We start from the raw sequence: 15,721 nt of genomic DNA on the forward strand, positions 1-15,721 counted from the left end.
TTGGGACTGTTCCTGTCCCCTGGTTTGGGATTGTTCCTGTCCCCTGGTTTGGAATTCCTGCTCTCCCTTGCTTTGGGATTGTTGTCTCCCCTGGTTTGGGATTGTTCTCTCCCCTGGTTTGGATTGTTCCTCTCCCTTGGTTTGGAATTCCTGCTCTCCCATGGTTTGGGATTGTTCCTCTCCCATGGTTTGGGATTGTTCCCGTCCCATGAGTTGGGATTGTTCCTGTCCCTGTTTGGAATTCCTGCTCCCTCCCTCATCCCGCTGTCCATCCCACCTTTGGCTGCCCGTGCAGGACAATCCCTGCCCCCAAATCCCCCGGGGCCCCCAAGGCCGGCACTGCGCGCACTGAACCCCGAAATCCTGGGGCGGTGACGCCGCCCCCGAGGCCGAGGGACATCCACGCTCCTGGAATTCCTCATCCACAACAACAACGCGTCACGGCAGCGGGAGCAGCCCCGGGAGAGGCGGCTCCGGCTCTGCCCAAGGGCCGCGGGCCAGGGCGGGGCGGCTCCGGGGCTGCGGGGCTCCGGCCCCGCTTTCCTGTTTGCGCCTCCCGCAGCCCCGCCGGGGCCTCTCCCGGCCCCGGGATTGGGAGCGGTCACGGGGACACCGGCGGCATCAAAGGGACCCGGCCGGGCTGGCATCCCCGGGATCGCGGGGTGTCCTGGGCTGGCACGGCACGGCCCGGCACGGCTCTGCTGGAGAGGAGGCAGGCAGGGAAAACACGGGGGAAGGGATTCCCTCGGCTCCGGGAAACAGGGATGGGCTGGGATGAGGAGATCCTAAAGCTCTGCCAGGGCAGGGACAATTCCACCATCCCAGGCTGCTGGAGACCTGTCCAGCCTGGCCAGGGACACTTCCACTGCAGAGATCCCATCGCAAAAATGTCCTAAACTGGTCCCAAAAACCGCTTTTCCTCTGGAATTCCGGCTGTTCCACAGCCAGAGGAGCAGGGAGCAGGGACAGGCAGCAGTGCCTGGCTGCTGGATCCAGACCTGAGTGCTTCCATGGATCTGGAAAGTGTTTTAGGGATCCCCATGTGTTTTTTGGATCCCCAAGTGTTTTATCTCCCCTGGAAACTGGGACTGCTCTGGGTGCTTCCATTGGTCCCAATCCATGGATCAATTCCCCTCGGAGAACCCTCCTTCTCCTCCTCCTCCGCCCTGGATACTTTTCCAGAGCAGAAAGTGAAATCAATCAGAGTGCAGAGTTTGGAACAGCTCATCCTGCCCCATCCCATTTCCCTCTTTCCCGGGCCAAACCTCCCCGGCTCTTCCCTAATTGCTGCATTTTCCATCATCACCCCCAGGGAATGAGGCTGTGCCTGGAGCAGGGATCCCGGCAGGCTGGGACACCCCTGACCATCCCCTGTCCCCTCCTGGGACATCCCTGTCCCCTCCAGGACATCCCTGACCTTCCCTGACCTTCCCCTGTCCCCTCCTGGGACATTCCTGTCCCCTCCAGGACATCCCTGACCTTCCCCTGTCCCCTCCTGGGACATCCCTGTCCCCTCCAGGACATCCCTGACCTTCCTCTGTCCCCTCCAGGACACCCCTGACCATCCCTGTCCCCTCCTGGGACATTCCTGTCCCCTCCAGGACATCCCTGACCATCCCTGACCCCTTCAGGACACCCCTGACCATCCCTGTCCCCTCCTGGGACATCCCTGTCCCCTCCAGGATACTCCTGACCATCCCTGTTCCCTCCAGGACATCCCTGGCCATCCCTGTCCCCTCCTGGGACATTCCTGTCCCTTCCAGGACACCCCTGACCTTCCCCTGTCCCCTCCAGGACACCCCTGACCTTCCCTGTCCCCTCCTGGGAGCCCCCTCGGCCCTTCCCAGGAACGTGAGGCAGCAGGAGCTGGATGTGGCTTCAATGACACCGGGATAAATCCTGGAATTGCTGGGATGGGAAGGGATTGTAAAGCTCGTCTCGTTCCGCAGGGGACGCCTGCCACGGGGCCCACGAGGATCAAACACACGTGGAAAAATCCTGTGTGGATAAATCCCTCATGGATAAACCCCTCATGGATAAATCCTGGGTGGATAAATCCTGTGTGGATAAATCCTGCACGGATAAATCCCCACATGGATAAATCCCCACATGGATAAACCCCACATGGATAAATCCCACACGGATGAATTCCATGTGGATAAATCCTGCATGGATAAACCCCACATGGATAAATCCTACATGGATAAATCCCTCATGGATAAACCCCACATGGATAACCCCCACATGGATAAATCCTGTGTGGATAAATCCTGCATGGATAAACCCCACATGGATAAATCCTACATGGATAAATCCCTCATGGATAAATCCTGTGTGGATAAATCCTGCATGGATAAATCCTGGGTGGATAAATCCTGTGTGGATAAATTCCCACATGGATAAATCCCACACGGATGAATCCCATGGGCTCGGGAGCAGCTGGATTTGCTGGGATTGGCTCCGAAGGCAGGGTATGGGATGATCCCGGAGGAGGGAATGGGATGATCCTGGAATAGGGAATGGGATGATCCCAGAGCAGGGAATGGGATGATCCCGGGGCAGGGAATGGGATGATCCCGGAGCAGGGAATGGGATGTCCTGGAATAGGGAATGGGATGATCCCGGGGCAGGGAATGGGCTGTCCCTGGAACAGTTCCCGGCTGAGCCGGCCCGGAGCCTCCCCGGGACTGGAAGTGGCTCTGGAGCCGCTGGGATCAGCGATCCCGGGATGTCACACCCGGCCCGGGATGTCACACCCTCCGTAACTCATCGGGAGGGAGGGCGGGGGCAGGAACGGGAGTTGAGCAATCCCAGCTGGTTCCTTTTGGGAAGAGTTTCAGCATTTGGAAATTTCTGACTCTTTCGGAAAGAAAACAACAACAGCCCCCAAAAATAATAATAAAAAATATAAAAACACCCAAAAAAAAAAAAGCCCGGGATGTCACACCCTCCGTAACTCATCGGGAGGGAGGGCGGGGGCAGGAACGGGAGTTGAGCAATCCCAGCTGGTTCCTTTTGGGAAGAGTTTCAGCATTTGGAAATTTCTGACTCTTTCGGAAAGAAAACAACAACAACAACCCCCAAAAATAATAATAAAAATATAAAAACACCAAAAAAAAAAAAAGGACCCAAAAAAACCCAAAAAAAACCCCACTATGTTGGCGTTTCCCAAAAATCCAAAGCTGGATAAACAGCAAAGGCAAATCCCTGTCCTGGTGCTGGGCACAGACCCGGGTCTGGCACAGGATTTATTGGCTTTATTCCAGCAAAGTCTGGCCCAAACTCAGGGCTGGTTCCTCCTGTTCCATAAATTTTCCTTTCTGGAAGGATTTCTTCCCAAAAGTCAGACTGGTTTGAAAAATATTTTCTTTTCAGCTTCTCAGCCATTCCTTCTTTTTATTTTTTATTTTGTTTTTTGGCATGGGGGTGTTCTCACGGGCAGCTCCAGAGCCGCCTGGATCCTGGTGGTTTTCCAGAGGTTTTGGGCAATTCCTGAGGGACCCTTTTCCCACCTGGAGATAAATTGTGCAGCTGAGGGCAGGGTGGACACTGAGAATTCCATGAATTGCCTTCTCCAACCCTGGGATAACCAGAAATCCTGGGATCAACGTTTCCAGCAGGAATAGAGGAGAATTCCCTGAGTCTGACTCCCGGGGATCCCCCCCAGGACACCAAGGGGATTTTGACCCCCCTGATGAAGGGGAAGTTTGGGGTCCCCAGGCACTGCTGGGGTGTTTGGGAATGGCACAAACCCCCCGTGTCCAGCTGGGAAATGTCCCTGGGACGATCCCCGCACTCAAGGTCAGGGCAGAGCCCCGGGATGCTGAGCAGGAGCAGCTTTTTGAGGAAAACCAGGACAAGCTGGGAGCTGCGAGGCCGAGAGAGCCCAGGGCTGTGGGGATGAGCTCAGCGGGGCTGGAAAAATCCCAAACTCCCTGGAGACCGTGCAGGGCTCATCCCAGCCCTGCAGGAGGAGCAGGAACAGATCCCAAACCCCAAATCACAAATTCTAAATACCAAACCCCAAATCCCAAATAACCCCAAATCCCAAACCCCAAATAAACCCAAACCCCCAAATCCCAAACTCCAAATCCCAAACCACCACTGCCAGGGGGATGTGGGACCCTCCTTGTCCCCCAGCAGGGCTGGGTGTGTCACTGCAAAGGTGGCACTGCCCAGGTGTCACTGCAAAGGTGGCACTGCCACCATTGCCATTGCCCAGGTGTCACTATCATCATTGTCACTGCAAAGGTGGCACTGCCACAGCTGTCACTGCAAAGGTGGCACTGTCACCATTGTCACTGCAAAAGTGGCACTGCCACAGTGGTTACTGCCCAAGTGTCACTGCCCAGGTGTCACTGTCACCATTGTCACTACGAAGGTGTCAGTGCCACAGGTGTCCCTTCCCTCTGTCCCTGCCCGGTGTCCCTGCCCGGTGTCCCTGTCCCTGTCCCTGCCCGGTGTCCCTGTCCCTGCCCGTGTCCCTGCCCGTGTCCCTGTCCCTGTCCCTGTCCCTGCCCGTGTCGCTGTCCCCGCCCCGGCTGTGCACAGCGGGCTCCTGACGCAATTCCCGATGGATCCGCGGCATTCCTGCGCTCCGAGTCACCGCGGGGCCGCCGGGCCCGCGTGGGTGAGGAGAGCGGGGAGCAGGTCCTGGGGCCGGATCCACCACATCCTCCCCTCCTCCTCCTCCTCCTCCTCCCCTCCTCCTCCTCCTCCTCCTCCTCCTCCTCCTGCTGCTCCCGGGGGAAGGGGAGCCGGGGCTGGGAGAAGGCTTTGGGTGCAGAATCCCTGGAAAAGGGCAGAGGCTCCTGCTGCCCGCAGCTGTGGGGCCGCCTCCACCCCCTCCTCCCCTCCTCCTCCTCCTGCTGCTCCCGGGGGAAGGGGAGCCGGGGCTGGGAGAAGGCTTTGGGTGCAGAATCCCTGGAAAAGGGCAGAGGCTCCTGCTGCCCGCAGCTGGCAGAGGGCGGGAGCCGCGTTTGGCCCCTCTGAGGGCAGCAGGGGAAATCAGGAGATGGGGAATTGGGAAACCCCGCCGGGTTCACCAAGGGAATCCCCGAGGATTTGGGAAGAGGGGCAGAGGCTCCCTGGGGTCGGGGTTTGGAGCATCAGGACCGGGATCTGCTCCTGCTCCATCCCACAGAAACCACAGGAGTGCAACCCCGGCAGAGCCTCTGCCCAAGGACCAAATCCAATCAATGTTGGGTTAATTAGGTACAAATTAATCTCATTAATCAGCCGTTAATCACAGCGCCCTGCACGGGGATCCCAAAGCAGCTGCAGTGCCCAAAATCCCTGCCTGGGGGGCTGGGGACCCACCCCGGGGATTTTCCAGCCCAGTTTCAGCCCTGGGACCACGGGGAGCCTCCCCCGGCCCAGCCCAGGGCCCTCGGCTCCCTCTGCAGCTCCCGGGAGCCGCTGGAAAAACACAAAACACCCTGGGAGGTGCCAGGGCCAGGAGAACTCGGTCCCACCTGGAAAAACCTGCTCCCATCTCCTGAAAGTCTGGTCCCCGCAGAGCCACCCCGGAGCAGCTGCCGCCCGTCTGGACCCCGGCCGGGCTTCCTCCTTCAAATCCACCCCAGGAACCCCAAAAGCCGTTCCGGGCTGGCAGGTGGGGGCTGTGGGAACGCCACGGGGAGCCACGGGCACGGGGACAGCGGGGCTGCAGGGCCAGCCCGGCCGCTCCTGTGCCACGGGGAGCCACGGGCACGGGGACTCTGTGGGGACAGCGGGGCTGCAGGGCCAGCCCGGCTGCTCCTGGGCCAGCTGGGGCCACCAAAGGCTCCTCCTGGGCCACCTGGGGCCACCAAAGGCTCCTCCTGGGCCACCTGGGGCTGCCAAAAGCTCATCCTGGGCCACCAGGCGATGGCAAAGGCTCCTCCTGGGCCATCAGGGGATGGCAAAAGCTCATCCTGGGCCACCTGGGGCTGCCAAAAGCTCATCCTGGGCCACCAGGGGATGGCAAAGGCTCCTCTTGGACCATTTGGGGCTGCCAAAAGCTCATCCTGGGCCACCTGGGGCCACCAAAGGCTCCTCCTGAGCCACCTGGGGCCACCAAAGACTCCTCCTGGGCCACCTGGCCATGGCAAAGGCTCCTCCTGAGCCACCTGGGGCTTCCAAAGGCTGCTCCTGGGTCAGGGCGCTGGCACAGCCCCGGGAAAGGCTCTGCTGGGGCAGCCGGAGGGACAAGGATGGAGCCACAGGGGAATTGTCCCGGAGAGAAGGAAAATTAAACGGCAGAGAAACCAAATCCCGGGGTGGTTTGGGTGGGAAGGGACCTCTGGGACATCCCCAGGCAGGGAGTGGCAGGGGTTCCTGGCCTGGAGTAATTCCAGGGAAAGCTCCAGGAGCATCCTCGGGCTGGGATCCCCATCTGCCCCTGGGTGCACAGGGTGAAGAGTCCCTGCAGTCACCGATTTTTTTTGTTATTTTCCTGCTTTTCTGGGTTTTTTTTTCTGGTTCAGATCCCTCCCGTGCCAGGTTCTGGCTGCCAGGCCAAGGTGGAATTTTGGGAAGGAGGAGAAATTCCCGTCAATCCCACGGAAAATGGAGCAGCGTCTGGTTCTCCCCTTCCAGAGGGAGGGAAATCGTGATGGAATTCTGAATTTCATCGTGGGATCCACAACCCCCTTCCCACCAGAACACCCAGGGATTGCGGGAGCAGCAGGGCCGGGAATGGGATGTTAATTAGGGTTAATTAAAGGTTGCCTTGTCCAGGGCGAGGGAGACCCTGTGTGGAGAGCAGGAGCAGCACAGCCCCGGGGAGCCGGGGCTCACCTGGGGAGGACACCTGGAACGTTCGGCAGCTCCCAAAATTCCCGGCAAAAAATCAAAAAAATACAAAAAAAAAATCACTGATATTTTTTTGGGGGTGAAATTTCTGCTTAAACCCCAGCTAATCCCGGGTTTAACCAAGCAAAACCCAGATTTAATCTGTCAAATTGAGGGGTTTTTCCTGTTTTGGATTTCTCATTAAAGGATGGGAGTGGGAGAGCGGGAGCGGCAAAGAGGTTTTATCAGGAATGAAATGTTTGGTCTCAATTAAAAAAAAAAAAAGGTGAATCCCATTGTGTTTCCGGGTTTAAATAAAAAAATGGGATTTTTTTTCTTAGAAAGGTCAGTTTGAACAGGAAACTGAAGATTTTGGGTGCGAGGAAGAGCCTGGAAAAGCACCAAAAACCCCAATTCTTTCTCACCTCACTCTCAAAATTGACATTTACTCTGGGAGAGAAGGAGGAAAAGGGAGATTCCCACCCGGTGCCACAATTCCCACCAGGAGAGGAACCCAAACCCCGGCAGAGCCAAAACCCCGCGAATTAACCCCAAACTTGGAGCCCTTTGTCCTCCCGGCCCTGGGACTCGCTCTGTGCCTTGGGAATTCCCAGGGATTGAAGGAATTCCCACTTCCGGAGAGGTTTTGGGGGGAAATCCGGGATTTTTAACCCTTTAGTGCCCCCGGCCCAGTGGGGAGCGGGGCTCAGCCGGGGCAGCTCCTGCCCGGTGACCTCGGGGACAGTCGGAGCCTCCCCGGTGACACAGATCCCGCTCCTGACCCACTTCCCTGGCAGCGCCGCCAGAGCCCCAGCAGGGCTTTAACCCGGGTAAATCCCGGGAAAAGGGGTCAGGGCTGAGCCGGGCCCCAGCCCCGGCCGGGAACGGGACCGGCTCCCGGAAAACTCCCACTGAATTCCCGGTAAATTCCCTGTAAATTCCCACTGAATTCCCACTGAATTCCCTGTAAATTTCCTGTAAATTCCCACTAAACTCCCAGTAAATTCTCTGTAAATTCCCACTAAATTCCCTGTTAATTACCTATAAATTCACTGTAAATTCCCACTAAATTCCCTGTAAATTACCTATAAATTCCCAGTAAATTCACACCAAATTCTCAGCAAATTCCCACTGAACTCCCAGTAAATTCCCTGTAAATTGACACGGATTCCCTGCAAACTCCCAATAAATTCCCAGTAAATTCCCAGTAAATTCCCAGTAAATTCCCCAGTCAACAAAACCCCCCTGAGACACCAACAGCGGGATGAGGACGGGAATCAAGAGGGAAAAGCAGGAACTCCCCAACCTTTTCCAGGTTTGGGTTGGCTGAAGCGGAGCTCTTTGCAGGAGCCTCGTGGGAACAAACCCGGCATTCCCGAGCTCCGGGGCTCTGCCTCACCCCAGCCTCTCTCCCTTCCCGATGTTCAATTAACTCTTTCTGGAATTATCACCGTCATTATTGGCTGATAATTGCCCGGAATCCTAATCCCGGATCCAAAATCGTTTCCCAACGGTGCCAGGTCACTGCAGCGCCCCAGGAAAACCAATTCCTTCCAGAATTCCGGTCACATCCCGGGCTCTGAGGAGCTCCAAACCCAGATTTCCCTGGAAAATATTGGGGAAAAATCAGGGAGTTCCACCCCAGGGAGGATAAATTGTATTCCCGCTTCATGAACATCCTCCAAACCCGGGTTTCTCTGGAAAATATGGGGGAAATTCGGGATATTCTCCTAGGAGGAGGAGGATAAATTGTGTTCCTGCACCCCAAGTGCGGGATCGGGGGACGGGAGTGACCCCGAGCTCGGCTCCAGGGCCAGCTCGGAGCTCCCGGGGTGCATCCAAGCCCCGAATCCAGGGAATTCTGCCCTCCTCGGCACCGGGGCTGCGTCAGCAGCAGGACGAGTCCTGGCGTGAGGTGACAGCGCCGTGTCCCCGTGACATCAGCGCGGGCCCACGGAGCCGGTCCTGCCACGTGTCCCCGCCTTGCGACAGCGCCAGCGCCCCGCGGGGGCACCGGGCACGCCCGGGCACGGGGGGTGGCACCGGGGACAGCGCTGGCCCGGCTCGGCCCGGACCGGCCCGCTCAAACCCGGGATTCGCTCCCAAACCCCGGGTCTGGTCCTGGGCGCCGGGGTCACCCCAGGCCAGGGTGACAAAGGGGAATTGTCCCCAAACGCCGCCCCGGGGCTGCGGCGTCCCCCGGGGCTCTGCTCGCGGCTTTGCTCTCTTTGTCCTCGGTGGTGCCGGAGAATCCGCCGATTTCCCGGGAATTTCCTGGGAATTCAGCTCCTCCGACCCCGGCCCCGCCCCCCCGGGGGTCCCTTTGTTGCGGCCCCACCTGGCCCCGGCGCCGCTCCCGTCGCGATTGTCCCGGGACACTCCCGGGGTCACCCGGGTCACCTGGGGGCGGCCCCGGCCAGGTGAGGTTTCGGGGCCGCCTTTGATGCCGGAATTCCAGCCCGGCTCTCCCGGGATGCTCCCCTCGCCCGGCCCTGCCAGGTCGCTCTCTTTAATTATTTTTTTTACCTTTCTTTGTTAATTACCGAACTGCCGGGGGGTCATTGTCACCCTGCTGGGCACAGGGGTGCCACCCCCGCTGCCCTCCTGGCTCCTTTTGCAGCAAAATTCCCAGTTTTTCCATTGATTTATGAATTTTAAGCCCTCCCAGCACGGGGTGGGGGTCCAGGATGGTTCCGGGGGGTCGCTCCCAGCCCGGGGTGTTTTGGGATCTTCGACAAACGCGGATCCCGAGGGAATGGGTGAACCCCAAAGTGGGAATTGCCCCGGCTGGATCCTCCCGAGGATCCCCAGGGGGGGATCCCAGCGCTTCCCAGCATTTCCCGGGATCAGCAAACCCGGCACGGGAGGAAAGCTCGGCCGGGTCCAAGGGAGCCGGGACAGTCGGGAATCCCGGCCGGGCTGGGAAAAGCAGGGAGGGCTCCCCGGGAAGGGGCAGGAACGGGGCAGAGCGGCCCAAAGTCCCCAAAAGGGACCGGGATTTGTCCCAGCAGAGGGACAGGAGGTCCCGGGCTCCCTCGGGCACCCGGAGCCGCCCCTGGAGCGCCCCTCTCCAGCCGGGAATGCCGCAAGGAGCTCCCGGAGGAGCCGTCCCGTCCCGAGCCCGAGGTGTGAAATCCCAATCCCGGCATTTCCCCCATTCCCAATCCCTCGGCTCGGGATTTCCACCTGCTCAGCACAGGATGGGAGGGATGGGAACCCTCCCGCCGGGAAAAGGCCCAGGAATGATCCGGGAGTGCTCCGGGAGTGCTCAGGGAATGCTCAGCGCCCTTTTCCAGGCGGGCTGGGACTGGAATTCCACGGGCTGGGAGAATTCCCTCGTGTCCCCGAGCCCGCGCGCGGAATGACGGAAATTTCCAGGGAGAAATTTAATAATTCAATAATTTAATAATTTCATAATTTCATCATTTAATCATTTCCAGGGAGAAGCCGAAGGGGCTTTGAAAAGCCCCAATGGGGGAGGGAGAACCGGGACAGGGGGAGGCAGAACCGGGACAGGGGAGGCAGAACCGGGCCGGGGGAGGCAGAGCCGGGCCGGGGGAGGCAGAGCCGGGCCAGGAGGAGGCAGAGCCGGGCCAGGGGAGGCAGAGCCGCCTTTAATCCCGCAGCGGCGGCGGCGCGGGGCGCGCAGCGCTGAGTGTGTAGCCCTGGGACAGGCGCGATGCCTTTGATTTCTTGGCAGGTTTGGGGTGGGAGGATTTCATCAGAAAACACGGGAGGCTCCAGTCCTGCCCTGGAACAGCCTCCGGACATTCTGGCCACGGCAGCAGCCAAGGGAGGCACCGCCTGCTCCAGGAGTTTCAAGGAAGCTTTCCCGGGCCGGGAGCTTTGCCCAGCTTGCAGAATCCTTGGCTCCAGCCGGATCCTCCATCCAGGCAGAGGCTGAGAGGTTCCTGCAGGTAAATTCAGCCTCCCTGCCCCCTCCTGGGATGCAGCAGGAGCCTGCACGTCCCGGGAAGTGCGGTCGCCACCCAGATTTCCAGGACGGAGCCTCAGCTCCACCACGAGGAGCATTCCCCTGGATCCAGGCCCTGGCACGGAGGAACACAAACAGGGGAATTTCTGGTTGGGGCAGGGATGCACCAGGGGGATCCTCGGGGTCTTTCGCCTTTGCACAGGGTCAGAATACCCCAGCAGGGAGGGACCCACAGGGATCATGGAAATGAACTCCCAGCTGTGAATCAGAACTGATCCCTGCAGCCCAGGCCCTGGATCCGGGCAGGAAAACAGCCTGGCCTGTGTCCCACGGGATGGAGCCTCACGTGTCGGGATCCAGGCGAACCTCCCCGGCTCGTGCCCTTGGGCTGACTCAGACTTCCCTCAATCCCTGCTCCCCAGCCCCTCTGGAATCATCAGCATCCCCAGGGAGCCGGGGAGACCCGGAGGCTGCTCAGAGCGGCCCAGAATTCCTGGGATTCCCTTTTCCAAGGAAAAATGTTCCATGCTGGGCACTGCAATGTGGACTGGGCCATGGGAAGCCCTGGATGCTGCTCCTGTTGGGATTCTGCTCCCTCTGGGACTCTGTTCCTTTGGGATTCTGATCCCACTGGGATTCTGCTCCCTCTGGGACTCTGTTCCTTTGGGATTCTGATCCCACTGGGATTCTGCTCCCTTTGGGATTCTGTTCCCTTTGTGATTCTGCTCCTTTTGGGATTCCGATCCCACTGGGATTCTGTTTCTTTGGGATTCTGTTCCCTTTGTGATTCTGCTCCTTTTGGGATTCCGATCCCACTGGGATTCTGTTTCTTTGGGATTCTGTTCCTTTGGGATTCTGGCAGTGCCCCCACGTGCCCCCCACAGCTGGGGGAGCTCTGAGCAAGTCCAGGTGTCCATCTCCAGGGAAATCCAAGAAAACCAGGCTGGAAGTGGAGCTGACACCAAACTCCCTCCTCAAACCCCTGGAAAAGCTGGAAAAAATCCGAGCCTGGCTCCGGAGCCGCAGGCTTGGCCCAGCCCCGTCCGTGCTGCTGGAAAAGCTCCCTGGGCTGGCCTGGATTTTCCATGAGCTCGGCAGGGCTGGGGATGCCTCATCCCAGCTGCCTCAGAGCCCAGGAAGGCTCCTGGCTCCCAGGCCTGGCCTGGCCCCATTCCGGCCGGAGCGGGATGTGACACAGGTGTCACCTGGGGCTGACCCCGCCGGGCTGGCTGCGCCCACGGGAGCCGGGAATTCCTGCACGGAGAGGATCCCGGGAGCCGGGAATTCCTGCACGGAGAGGATCCCGGGCAGACCCAGGGCTGGGAATGTCCCCGGTGCCTTCCTTGGGGCTGGAGCCAGCGCCGGGCACCGCCGGCGGCTTTGGCTCCTCCAGGACTGAAATGGCCAGGAGTGAGACTGGCACCAGGAGGGGACACCCCGAGCGTGCCAGGGGCTGCAGCTGTCCTGGCTCTGCTCCAGCGGGAGGGGATCCGGCTCTGGGCATGGCAGGGGACACCGATGGTGGCACCAAGGCGGTGACACCAAGGCAGTGACACCAAGACAGTGGCACCAAGGAAGTGACACCAAGACAGTGGCACCAAGGTGGTGGCACCAAGGAAGTGGCACCAAGGCGGTGGCACCAAGGCGGTGGCACCAAGGTGGTGGGGCGGTGGCATCAAGGTGGTGACACCAAGGCAGTGGCACCAAGGCAGTGGCACCTCTCCCTGCAGGCCCCTCCCGTGTGGGACCCCTGGGATCTCCCAGTCCTGAGGGTGTCGGGACAGTGGCACCAAGGCGGTGGCACCAAGACAGTGGCACCAAGGTGGTGGCACCAAGGCGGTGACACCTCTCCCTCCAGGCCCCTCCCGTGTGGGACCCCTGGGATCTCCCAGTCCTGAGGGGGTCGGGAATTCCTCCTGGAGCTTCCCAAACATCCCCAGGGGGATTTGGAGGCCGGGCAAGGCCGGGCGGGGCTGCCCCGATGCCCCCTTGCAGTGACCCCCCAGCCTCATTCCCACATCCCAATAAAACCTTTCCCTTCCCACCCCGAGCCTGGCACAGGGAGCTGCGAGCTGCAGGTGCCCCAGCAGGATGGGAGGGAGGAGGGAGGAGCCGCTCCGGGAACTCCGGGAACTTTGGGAACGTGTTTTTCCAGAGGTTACCCAACCCTGCCTGGCTCGGAGGCCTCTGGCTCCCCCGTGGGTTCCCCAGGATTTTAACAAGGAGAAGGAAAAGGGAATGTTGGTGCTGGAAATTGAAATTCCAGGGGGAAATGTTCACAGGGAGATGCGGCAGGAGTAAAGGGAAACCTGCAGGGAAGGGGGAGCAGCTCCCACACTGGGAGGGGAATCTGGCCCCACATCCAGATCCCGCAGGAAAAAACTGGGAAATCCTTCCCTTGGGGACATCGTGGGGGTTTGTCCCCTCCTGTTCCAGCTCAGCCAGCCCCAAATTCCTGCTGTGCAAAGCGCGAGCCTTTGGAGCAGCTCGGGAAAGGGGAGCGAAGGAGAGAGGCCAGAGAGGGACCCAGAGGATCTTCAGGAAAGGATGGGATGGGAGCAGGGATGGATGGATGGATGGATGATGGATGGATGGATGGATGATTGATGGATGATGGATGCGCCTTTCCCAAGCTCCTCTTCCTGCTGGGAATTCACCACCTTTGGCCACGCGATCTTTGCTCTCCTGGCTCTGTGTTCCCAAAACCCGCGGCTCGGGCAGGGACGGGGACAGGGACAGGGACAACGCTGGTGGCATTCGATGGGGTCACCACCATCCTCGGGAGCCACGGGCGGTGCCAGCGGGAGCTGGAGCGGAGCCCGGAGCTGCTGCCACGTCCCGGGGCTCGGGAATTCTCCGGGACATCCGCGGGGCTCGGGGCAGCGGGAGGGGCCGGACCCACAGCACAAACAATAAATAACAAATAATTAACGAGTAATAATTAGCCTGGGCTCGGGGCAGCCGCCCCGGGGGTGGCTGGGCTGGGATCAGCCCCCGCCCGGCCCCGCTCATCCCGGGAGCTCCAGCTGGATCCGGTTTGGGTTCCCCAAAGGTCGGGAATGTCCCGGGAGCTCCCGGTGCCCGGGGCTCCGCTTTCCCCGCCGTGATTTATGGAGATCCCCCGGAATCCCTGCTCTGCTTCCAGCGCCTTTTCCCTCTCAGCAGGGGCATCCTTTCATCACCCCGCGGGTAAATTTGCAATTAATTAATTAATTAGCCCGTGTGTGAGAGGGCTGAGAAAACGCGAGCGCGGCTGGCGTTGTTCAGTTATTGTCATTAAACGTTTATCTGGCATTGCCGGCAGGGTTTGGGGTTTGGGAGGGATCAAGGAAGATTTCCTGTCCGGGAGGGTTTTGTCATGCCAGGGAGGCAGAGGGAGAGCGCCGGGAGCCGCGCAGGGATGGAGGGGTTGAGGCAGAGAATAAATCAAAATAATCGGGAGCTTCTGTGGGAAACAGCTCTGGGGAGAAGGGGAGGGGAGCAGGGGGGAGCAGGAACCCCGGGATGGGTCAGGGGAGCTCCCGGGGGGGTTTGGGCAGGAGTGGGAACATCTGGAATGTGGAGAACGCCCAGAGGAGCAGGGTCTGCCCAGAGCTCCCTGCAGGGAATGCAGAACAAACCCAGAGCAAAGCCAGAACAGATCCAGGAAAACCCCAGAGCAAATGCAGAATAAATCCAAAACATATTCAGAACTGATCCAGAACAAATCCAGATAAAATCTGGATCGGACCCAGAATAAATCCAGAACAAAGTCAGAGCAAACCCAGGGAAATTCCAGATCAGATCTGGAACATGTCCAGAACAGATCCAGAACAGACTCAGAGCAAACCCAGAGCAAATCCAGGAAAAATCCTGATCATATCTGGAACTAATCCAGAGCAAATCCTGATCAAATCTGGAACATGTCCAGGAAAAAATCCAGATCACAAATCCTGGCAGGATCCATCTCCAGTGCTGAGGCACTCAGGGAATCTCGGTTGTAAGGAACCCTCGTGGTTTATCTGGGGCTGTAACCCCACAGCACTAATCAGACATTAATCAAACATCTGTTAATTAATTCCTCTAATGGCCATCCAGGCCTTATCTTCCCGCTGGAGATGGGAGCCCAACAGTGCCCGAGGGAGCCAGGGCAGCTCTGGATCCCAAAGATTTGTGCCTTGGCCCTGTCATTGTCCCATTCCTGTCCTTGTGTCCCTGTCCCTGTCCCATCCCTGTCTCTGTCCCTGTCCCTGTCCCTGTCCCTGTCCCTGTCCCTGTCCCTGTCCCATCCCTGTCCCTGTCCCTGTCCCTGTCCCATCCCTGTCCCTGTCCCTGTCCCATCCCTGTCCCTGTCCTTGTCCCTGTCCCTGGCTGCATTTTGTGTCGCAGTGTCACAATCCCAGGACAGCACACGCTGCTCCCCGGGAGCCCCGCGGTGCCACCGCTGGGATGTGGCACAGGGGACACGTGGTGGCCGAGCTTCCAGCCGGGCTCAGCCACATCCAGAGCCCCGGAGTGGGACGAACCCTCTGGATTTAGGGACAAAGAGCTAAAAACGTCCCTCAGAAGGGCCGCAGGCTCCCAGGAGGCGCTGCCAGCGGCTTTGGCCACGCCGGGAGCAGAGGGCGGCGCTGCCCGAAATACTCCTGGGGGAGATCCAAACCCCAAACCACGGCCTGGACACGCTCCAGGGCTTTGGGTTTTGCTTCCCCAGAGCCAGCCCAGGGCTCCAGCGGGCAGAGCTGCTCCTGGTGCCCAGCCTGACCCTCCAAACCCAGCCAGCCCTGTCCTTGTCCCATCACAGAGCTGGGCAGAGCCCTTATAATGCTGATCCAGACCCTCCAAACCCGGCCAGCCCTGTCCTTGTCCCGTCACAGAGCTGGGCCCTGGGACAGGGAACGTGACCCCCCAGATCCCCCAGATCCCCCAGATCCCCCAGATCCCACCATGTCCTGGCCATTTCTTTCCCTGCCAGGCTGATCCACCCAGAGCCAGTGTGAAGAATCCCCTCAGGTTAATTAAAAGTGCAAGTCT

At 59.4% G+C, this 15,721-nt stretch overlaps 1 non-coding gene across 1 annotated transcript; it reads right to left on the reverse strand.

Moving 5' to 3' along the window:
* Positions 1–3,653: 3,653 nt before the first annotated feature.
* LOC120498221 lies at positions 3,654–3,774 on the reverse strand. The gene has a single exon (XR_005626650.1). It is a non-coding gene; the product is annotated as a small nucleolar RNA SNORA49 (small nucleolar RNA).
* Positions 3,775–15,721: the final 11,947 nt, after the last annotated feature.

The sequence above is a fragment of the Passer montanus genome, unplaced genomic scaffold (genome assembly GCF_014805655.1).
Source record: "Passer montanus isolate IOZ18808 unplaced genomic scaffold, ASM1480565v1 scaffold142, whole genome shotgun sequence".
In the NCBI taxonomy this organism is placed as follows: Eukaryota; Metazoa; Chordata; class Aves; order Passeriformes; family Passeridae; genus Passer; species Passer montanus.